Below are 9,160 nucleotides of genomic sequence, written 5' to 3'. Positions count from 1 at the left end.
TCTGTCACCTTTACTGTAAAGTTAGTGGGTCGTACCCGGGGCTCCTTAGCCGAGCAGTCACGTTGATCCTTTTGTAGTTCATAAGCGTGATGATTGGGTGTTCACGCGCTTGTGTGACGTGTGCCTCCTTCCAACCTTGTTACGACTCTGGCACATTACCCGTCTGACGTGAACTATGAAGGATCTTTTAAATTTTGCGATGATATAGATATCGCTTGGTTGCTGATGTTAGTTATTTTTTTGTGTCTAGTACGTGGTTGCAAAGCGTGCTTGTCGAGTTCTACGTTGGCTTTGGTTTTAATTCTACAGCTAGCTGTTTAATGTTGATTACCGTGGGCTTTCAAAAAGGAAAAAGCTTAAGTCGCTGGGAAGCGAGAAGTTTAAAAATCGTCTGCGACGACGGGAGTTTAGCTAGAAACGCTGCTAATCGGGGTGCGGCTTAGGTTCGCCCGCGGGTGTCCCGGCGGCTCTCGGGGCGGGGTTGGCACTTCGAAGTGATAGGGGAGGGGGGAGCGGGAGGAGCTAAGGGCCCTGTGCGAGTCCTTGTCTCGGCTGGTCTCTTGCTGCGGGTTCTCTGACGATGAAGCTGAGAACTTTACACCTTGGGTTCCCCATGGGCCGGTCACCGTCCCCGGCCTTCCCTGGGCGTTTGCCGGTGACTTCTCAGAACTTCCGTTGTGTGGTAGGTGCCCGGGGAAGCACACTGTATTTGCGCCAAGGCGTGGGTGGGAGCGCTGAGAAACGGGCGGCGGACACGGGGAGGAGTCGGAGAGCAGGTCTCGTCGCTTCTCGGGGAGGCATTCGCGGCATGCGGCCCCCCGCCGAGGCTCAAACCCACGCTGCCCGGGCGGCCGGCTTAGTTTCCGCCCCCCGTCCCGCAGGTTGCTTCGGGGCTTTAGAATTCTTCTGGTCTCCGACCCCCAAGGCGTCTAGAGCATGACCTGCGGGGTTTTCGGATCTTGGGGCGGAGGGGCCGCGCCGGGGGTGTGTCAAGAGTAGGCTCTGGTCCCCAGGGGGCTATTGGAGTGAAGGGAGACTTAAGGGCTTTCGTCCCGCCTTCGAGACGGCACCGCTCACAGATATTCTATCTGCGGATCTTGACTGCAAGTGCTTCCTTGCTACCCACCCCGCGCCCGTTCTGTGACCTTGATGGAAATTTCGGCACCCTCTCCGTGCCTGAATTTTTTTAAAAGGTAAAATGTGGGTAGTAATAGTCCCTACTTCTTAGAATTGTTAAAGTTGAATATACTTAAACGGCTTAGAGCAATTTTTGGTCCGTGGTAAATTTTATACAGGTGTTAGTTCTTATTGTTAAACCACAGCTTCTGTATTAACTTACATTTTATCTTTTCAGGGGAATTTTATGGTTAGGACCCTTCCTCTCTACGTCTTTCCCTTGGTCTTCCGTTCTCCGACCAACTGGTGGCACTCATGAGTTTCTAAGCAATATCAAACATTGATTAAAAACTCCTCCCAAGGGGATTCTCCCATATCAAGATTTCCCAGATATTGACCCCTATGGGAGCAAGATGGCAATCCACAGACAGTTACTGTATCCCTCCTGTGTGGGACACTGTCTTCCCTGTTCCACGTGCCCTTTGTGCTAAGTGGATCCAAGATCTCACTCCCTTAGGAAAGTACTTGTATTGCAAGCGTTCACCCCCTCTACACTCTGAGTTTCCTGAGGCCAGACACCATGCCTTGCTCTGCAGTGCCTGGCACAATTTAGTTATGCAGTAGATGTTTGTTGAACCCATATGTCCATCCACAGAGGACTGGCTGAATAAAGCACGGTACAGCCACACAATGCAGTTCTGTGCCGCCGACAAAGGAATGAAGACCATCTCTGTGGAGGCCATGGAACGCTAGGATATATTGTTTAAGTGAAAAAAGCAAGGCTGAGACCATGTATATGTCGCTTCTCTCCTAAGAAAGGTGTGGTGCATTTGCTCACATTTTAAAGAAGCAGCAATGGCAGACTAAATTACAAACTAATAAAAAAGGGTTATATGTAAGAAAAGAACAAGGTGAAAAAAATGGGTGTGGAAGCTAGCCTTCTTTCCATATACTCTGTCTTATAGTTTTGACTTTGGCATCATGTAAGTACTTTACATAATTATTTTTTAAAAGAAAATGCAAAGTATTTCCTAAAAGAAAAAGTCATGAATCAAAGTATATTTCAAGTTACTGGCATAGCTGCATGGAAAAATAAGAAACTGACTTTAAAACTCATGATTTTGACTGTATATCCTTAGTGGGACTTATCCTCAGAACAGAAAGGAATGGCAAAGAAATCAAACTGCATTTAGTAATAGTAACTGTTAGTAATAATACCGGTATTGTTAATTATATGCTGTCGCATGTATATTTTACAAATATCTGTGTATATAAAATAGGAGGTAAGTATCTTAGTGTTGTTAGAAACCAAGGTCTGCGGTGAAAGATAAAGAGATAACAGGTATCAAATCAATGAAATTAGATGTAAATTCTATAAGCAAAAATTTGAATTGACAATGGTAGTATGAATTCCTGATTAATTTTTCTCTATCTACAAAATACATATATCCTAGCTGTGTCCACTGAAAAGGCCAAGAAGCAGAGACAATCCAATGGCTATGAGCAGCCCTAGTGTCCAAATTCATAATCTAAATGCCATTGCCCGCTAAGAAGAACCAGGACTCCTTTAGGAAATGACTGATTTTAGAACGGGGGCAAGCAAGGATTGTGTAAGATGAGCTTGTGGCATTTTATTATGACAGAAAGCAAAGTAGCTATCAAATACTCCTGAGGTTATGTCAAAAGAACCCAAGAGCAAGGTTGAAGGGGCACCCTTTGGCCAAAGTGGAACAGTTTGGGCTTAAAAAAAGAATAATGACTAATGGATTGAAACATAATCTAATATATACAAATCCATTAATTCATTCACAGTAATACTAACAAAGAAAAAAAATCATCATTCATGCTTGGATCACCTAAGGAACCAACTCTTTTTTTTGGAAAATTGGTAAAAGGAAAAAATCAAGCATTTATTCTGCTATATATTTCATGGTATCCAAATAGTTTGTAAGGGCAACAAATGACACAGAAGTAGTAGAATTAGAAAGTTACTGTTCACAGGTCCTAATGAAGCACTGGGCCTAGGCAACAATCATTCATGGCTATTAGAATTATGAAGTGGAACATTGATGGGAATCTTTTTTTTTTTTTTTTTAATAAATTTATTTATTTATTTATTTATTTTTGGCTGTGTTAGGTCTTCGTTTCTGTGCGAGGGCTTTCTCTAGTTGTGGCAAGCGGGGACCACTCTTCATCGCAGTGCGCGGGCCTTTCACTGTCGTGGCCTCTCTCGTTGCGGAGCACAGGCTCCAGACGCGCAGGCTCAGTAGTTGTGGCTCACGGGCCTAGTTGCTCCGCGGCATGTGGGATCTTCCCATACCAGGGCTCGAACCCGTGTCCCCTGCATTGGCAGGCAGATTCTCAACCACTGCGCCACCAGGGAAGCCTGATGGGAATCTTATAATAGCTGGATCAAGCTAACAAAACCTGAACCCATCGATTTATCTTAACATCACTAAAAGTGAGACAACCAGATACCGCGTGCCTCTTGATGCAATGCAACGGTATATACCCACCATCTATGAAATACTGTTGCACAAAAATTGACCCTAAACCTAATCAAACATCTAGATCTAACTACAAAATGGCAAGAAATAGGAAGGACACAGAGACAGATTAAGACACCAAGACGATATGATCAGCCAAGCTAAGGATACAGGAAATTCCACAAATTACCCAGTTTCTTCAATAAATAACTAGCATGAAAGAAATGGAGTGGAAGAGAGAATTGATATAGTTTTTAAAGACACCTCAATCAAATGCAATGTTGGATATTGTTTTCAATAAACATATTGTAAAAAGATATATTTAAGACAACTGGGGAAATCTGAACATAGTTCTGTTACAGGGTGTTCATATAATTATAATTTGTCATCTAAACAGGGCATATTGAGAGTAAAGGAGACACTTTTAATAGTTATGCTGGTACAAAGGTGTAAATTGGGTCTGTCCTAGGCAAGCTTGATTACCCAGTATCACAAAACTTTGTGAAATTATTGTTAATTTGATAGTGTTATTATGTTTATTTTTTTAACATATTAGTTTCAGCTGTACGATGTAATGATTCAATATATGTATATATTGTGAAATGATCACCACAAGAAGTCTAGTTAACGTCCATCACCACACAATTAAATGTTTTTTCTTGTGATAAAAACTTTTAAGATCTACTACTCTCTTAGCAACTTTCAAATATACAATGCAGTGTTTATTAATTATATCACCATGCTGTACACTACATCCCCAGTACATATCTATTTTATAACTGGAAGTTTGTACCGTTTGACCACCTTCACCCATTTTGCCTGCATCCTTCCCCACCTCTGGCAACCACTAATCTGTCCTCTGTTTCTATGAACTTGTTATTTACAGAAAATGCTTTCATGTTTTTTTAAAGTTATTTGTTAGAAAAACAATTCTCAAACACTTTAGCCTCAGAACCCCTTATACGCTTTAGAAATTATTGAGTCCTACAAAGATGACCAGAATCAAAAACACTGAAAATAAATTTTGGTAAGGATGTTGAGATAGTGAGACACTCATATACTGGTGGTTGAAATGTAAAATGGTGCAGCTGCTGTGGAAAACAGTTTGATGGTTTCTCAAAAAGTTAAATATAGAGTAACATAGAGTTAATCGAATGACCCAGCAATTCTATCCCTAGGTATGTAGCCAAGAGAACTAAAAACATGTATTCATACAAAACCTTAGACACTAATGTTCCTAGCAGCATTATTCATAATAGCCAAAAGTGAAAACAACCTACAAGTCCACCAACTGATGAATGGATAAACAAAATGTGGTATATAGGTACAATGGAATATTATTCAACCATAAAAAAGAATGAGGTTTTGATATCTGCTGCAATACGAGTGAACTTTAAAGGCACTATATTAAGTGAAATAAGCCAGACACAAAATACTTCATTTATATGAAATGTCCAGGATAGACAAATCAGTGGAGTCAGAAAGGGGCTGAGGAGAGGGAAGAATTGACAGTGACTATTAACAGGTATGGGGCTTCTTTTTAGGGTGACAAGAATGTTCAGGAATTAGCTAGTGGTAATGGTTGCCCAACTTGTAAGTATACTAAAGCCTACCGAATTCTACTGGAAAGTGGTGAATCCTATGCTATGTGAATTAAATATCAGTTTAAAAACTAATTTTAAAAAGTATTGAGGATCCCAAAGAGCTTTCTTTACATTAAATATTTTGATAGATATATTTTTTCTACGTTAGAAAATAAAACTGACAAATTTTTAATATATCCATTTAATTATTTTAAATATAGCAACAATGAACCCATTACCTGTTAACTAAAAACTTATTTTTATGAAAAGTGGTTATATTTTTCAAGACAAAACAAAAATAGAGGGGGCTTCCCTGGTGGCTCAGTGGTTGAGAATCTGCCTGCCAATGCAGGGGACACAGGTTCGAGCCCTGGTCTGGGAAGATCCCACATGCCTCAGAGTAACTGGGCCCGTGAGCCACAATTGCTGAGCCTGCGCGTCTGGAGCCTGTGCTCCGCAACAAGAGAGGCCGCGATAGTGAGAGGTCCGCGCACCGCGATGAAGAGTGGCCCCCACTTGCCGCAACTAGAGAAAGCCCTCGCACAGAAACGAAGACCCAACACAGCTATAAATAAATAAATAAATAAATAAACCCAAAGTTTAAAAAAAAAGACAAAAATAGAGAAGAGTAGCATTATTTTACATTTTTTAAAACAGATCGGTAAAAGTTTGCAACTCTCATACCTGGTTTAGTAGGAGAAAGCTGGATTCTCAGATCTGTTGCTGCATTCAGTCTGTGTTGGAAAACTCCACCATACATTCATGAGAGAATGAGAATGAAAAAGACAAACAATATATTAATATTAGTATAAAAATAGTTCTGACCTGGCAGACCTCCTGATAGGGTGTTGAAAACCCTCAGGGTTCTCCAGATCACACTTTGAGAACTGCAACTGGAAATTTACACAAGTATTTAACAATTGATATCATGTGATATCTGGGATTCACTTTATTTTTTTTATTTTTTTAATTTTTTAAAAGATTTGGAGTTTTCCATACTCTAGTCCTTTTTTTTTTAATTAATTAATTTATTTATTTAGAATTCTGTGCTTTCATTGCTGAGGGCCTGGGTTCGATCCCTGGTTGGGGAACTAAGATCCTACAAGCTACAAGGCAGAACCAAAAAAAAAAAAGCAAAAAACCAAAAGGTCATCAATGTGTTGACAATGTTGAATGTGGGAGTGGGTCATGGGTGTTCTTTATATTAGTCTCTCTATCATAGTGGAAGTCTGATATTTTCCATAATAAAAGAATTGTTGTTCTTCCTCTCATTTTTAATCAATGCTGGTTTAACTGGGCAAAAGACCTTAAGGTAGTTGGTAGAAGGGAAAACCAAGTGAGGGACTGGATATATAAAGATGCAGCGAGGAGACTTCCCTGATGGTCCAGTGGTAAAGATTCCGAGCTTGCACTGCAGGGGTTGTGGGTTCCATCCCTAGTTGGGGAACTAAGATCATGCCATGCAGCTGAGGGTGGGGGGAAAATGCAGCGATGAATTCGATGCAGTTCCTGCCTTCAACAAGTTTTCATCTGCTGGGGGAAAAGATATAATGAAGGCATCTGAGAAAAAGTGGCACCTGTAAGGAGCACCAGGCACTCTGCTCAGGGCCTCCAGTCCGTTGCTTCCTCGTCACAGCCACCCGAGGAGGCTGGCATCATTATCTCCATCCTGCAGATGAGGAAACTGAAGCTCTGAGAAGCTGAGAAACTTGCCCAAGATCTCACAGTGGAAAGTGGTAAAGATGCAATTAAAGCTGAGTCCGTTGGACTTCCAAGGCTTTGCTCTTCCCGGTTCTACCCCTTTTTTGTAGACCCCCCAGGTATACAATCCCAAATGTCACTCCCACTGTGTACCTCGTGAATGCCCTCCACCAGCAGAGACCCAGGTGGTGACCTGGGGAGCCCACAGTCTTTAGGAAAAGAACTAATAATAATTGTCAACTGTATTGGTCTTTACTCTGCACCTGTCCCTTCATTCAATCCACACAATTTAAATTCATGGAGTAGGCGTGTTATCCACATTTGGCTTCCTTTCCTTGACTCTCCTCCTCCAGCTTTTGGAAACCAATCTGCCAACATCCCTTAAAAGAATAAATGAATTCAGTGGCAACTGTAGTCTTGAGACTCTATCAGATACAAATAACTCTATGTAAGGATATGGGTTCAAGACCACAAGGATGAACAAGTAGGTTCTTTGCGTGACTGTTCATAGGGCAAAAACCTGAAAACAAAGTGAAGGTTCATCAAGGACACATCCCCACTGGAGAATCATCTAGCTATTTACTAAAAGAGTAAAAAGTGGAGCTAAGCCAGAGGACCAGGAGGAGTTTCCACAAGACATTGCTCGGTGATGAGTGTAAGATGCAAGAGATGCTATGATATCCCAGTTATAAGACAATGCCTTAAAAAGTGAATGCCAGGACTTCCCTGGAGGTCCAGTGATTAAGATTCTGTGCTTCCAGGACTTCTCTGGTGGTGCAGTGGTTAAGAATCCGCCTGCCAATGCAGGGCGCACGGATTTGAGCCCTGGTCGGGAAGATCCCACATGCTGCAGAGCAACTAAGCCCTTGTGCCACAACTACTGAGCCCGCAAGCCACAACTACTGAAGTCTGTGTGCCTGGAGCCTGTGCTCTGCAACAAGAGAAATGATAAGCCTGCACACCACAACGAAGAGTAGCCCCCGCTCGCCACAACTAGAGAAAGTCCGTGCACAGCAACGAAGACCCAACACAGCCAAAAATAAATAAATAAAATAAATAAATCTTTTAAAAAATTAAAAAAAAAAAAAGACTCTGCGCTTCCACTGCAGGGGGCCCAGTTTCCATCCCTGGTCAGGGAACTAAGATCCCACATGCCGTGTGCTGCAACAAAAAAAAAGTGAATGCCTTCAGGTCTAAGAATACTTGCATAAGGAGGACATTTGCGAGGCTACATCCCAGGTTCTCTGCACAGACAAACTTGGGTGCTGTTGTGAGGTAAAGAAGGGACAGGGGAAGATGGAGGAGATCAGCAAAACCAAACCAAACAGAAAGAAAAAATGACCGCATATTTTTACAAAGCATATATGTGGTTATATTTTTATACTTACGTAAATTTATGTATGAATGTGGTTATGTATAAAGAGATTAGAGTTTTAAATCTTTCTTTTAAGGAGAAATGGAAGAATGCAGTAAATTCCAGAGATTTTGTGGCTAAACATTTAGTAATACCTCTCAGTTTTTCAAAGACCATAGGATTGACGATTTAAGGTGAAAACCTCTTCATAAAGAAAAACAAAAATGAGAGAAAGTAAAAAAGAAATGTTTGCTCCCTTTCATTCAACTAAGAGTAAAAACTGATGTGATTACAGCTTTACTGTATTCCAGTCATGTCTTTCAAGGTTCGTATGGTCTAAACATGGTTAATAATAGGATTTGCAAACACACTGTAAGATTACTGCTTGCAGCAGAGTGACATTTCTGATTATAGGCCAAATAGAAAAATGATAATATAATGTTTACAACCCTTGAATACCCGTGGAGAGTGAGGTGACCACTAGATCCTTTTGCATACGAGCCTATAAAAATTTTTTTTTTCTGTGTCCCTCTGGATGTAGGGAGGACACTTTTTTTTTTTTAAAGTAACTATTTCTTTTTTTAAATTTTATTTATTTATTTATTTATGGCTGTGTTGGGTCTTCGTTTCTGTGAGAGGGCTTTCTCTAGTTGTGGCAAGCGGGGGCCACTCTTCATCTTGGTGGGCGGGCCTCTCACTATCGCGGCCTCTCTTGTTGCGGAGCACAGGCTCCAGAGGCGCAGGCTCAGTAATTGTGGCTCACGGGCCTAGTTGCTCCGCAGCATGTGGGATCTTCCCAGACCAGGGCTCGAACCCGTGTCCCCTGCATTGGCAGGCAGATTCTCAACCACTGCGCCACCAGGGAAGCCCTAAAATTTTTAACATTGATTATGACTCTAACTCTTGGGCTAAAGAATATA

The 9,160-nt window shown here is 41.5% G+C and overlaps 1 non-coding gene across 1 annotated transcript; it reads left to right on the top strand.

Annotated features, from left to right (window-relative positions):
- Positions 1-65: 65 nt before the first annotated feature.
- On the top strand, positions 66-169 carry LOC114236297 (small nucleolar RNA U13). Its single transcript, XR_003622265.1, has one exon. It is a non-coding gene; the product is annotated as a small nucleolar RNA U13 (small nucleolar RNA).
- Positions 170-9,160: the final 8,991 nt, after the last annotated feature.

Source organism: Balaenoptera acutorostrata, chromosome 21, assembly GCF_949987535.1.
Source record: "Balaenoptera acutorostrata chromosome 21, mBalAcu1.1, whole genome shotgun sequence".
Lineage (NCBI taxonomy): Eukaryota > Metazoa > Chordata > Mammalia > Artiodactyla > Balaenopteridae > Balaenoptera > Balaenoptera acutorostrata.
The sequence above is the reverse complement of the archived record's forward strand: the minus strand, read 5'-3'. Positions and strand labels throughout refer to the sequence as shown.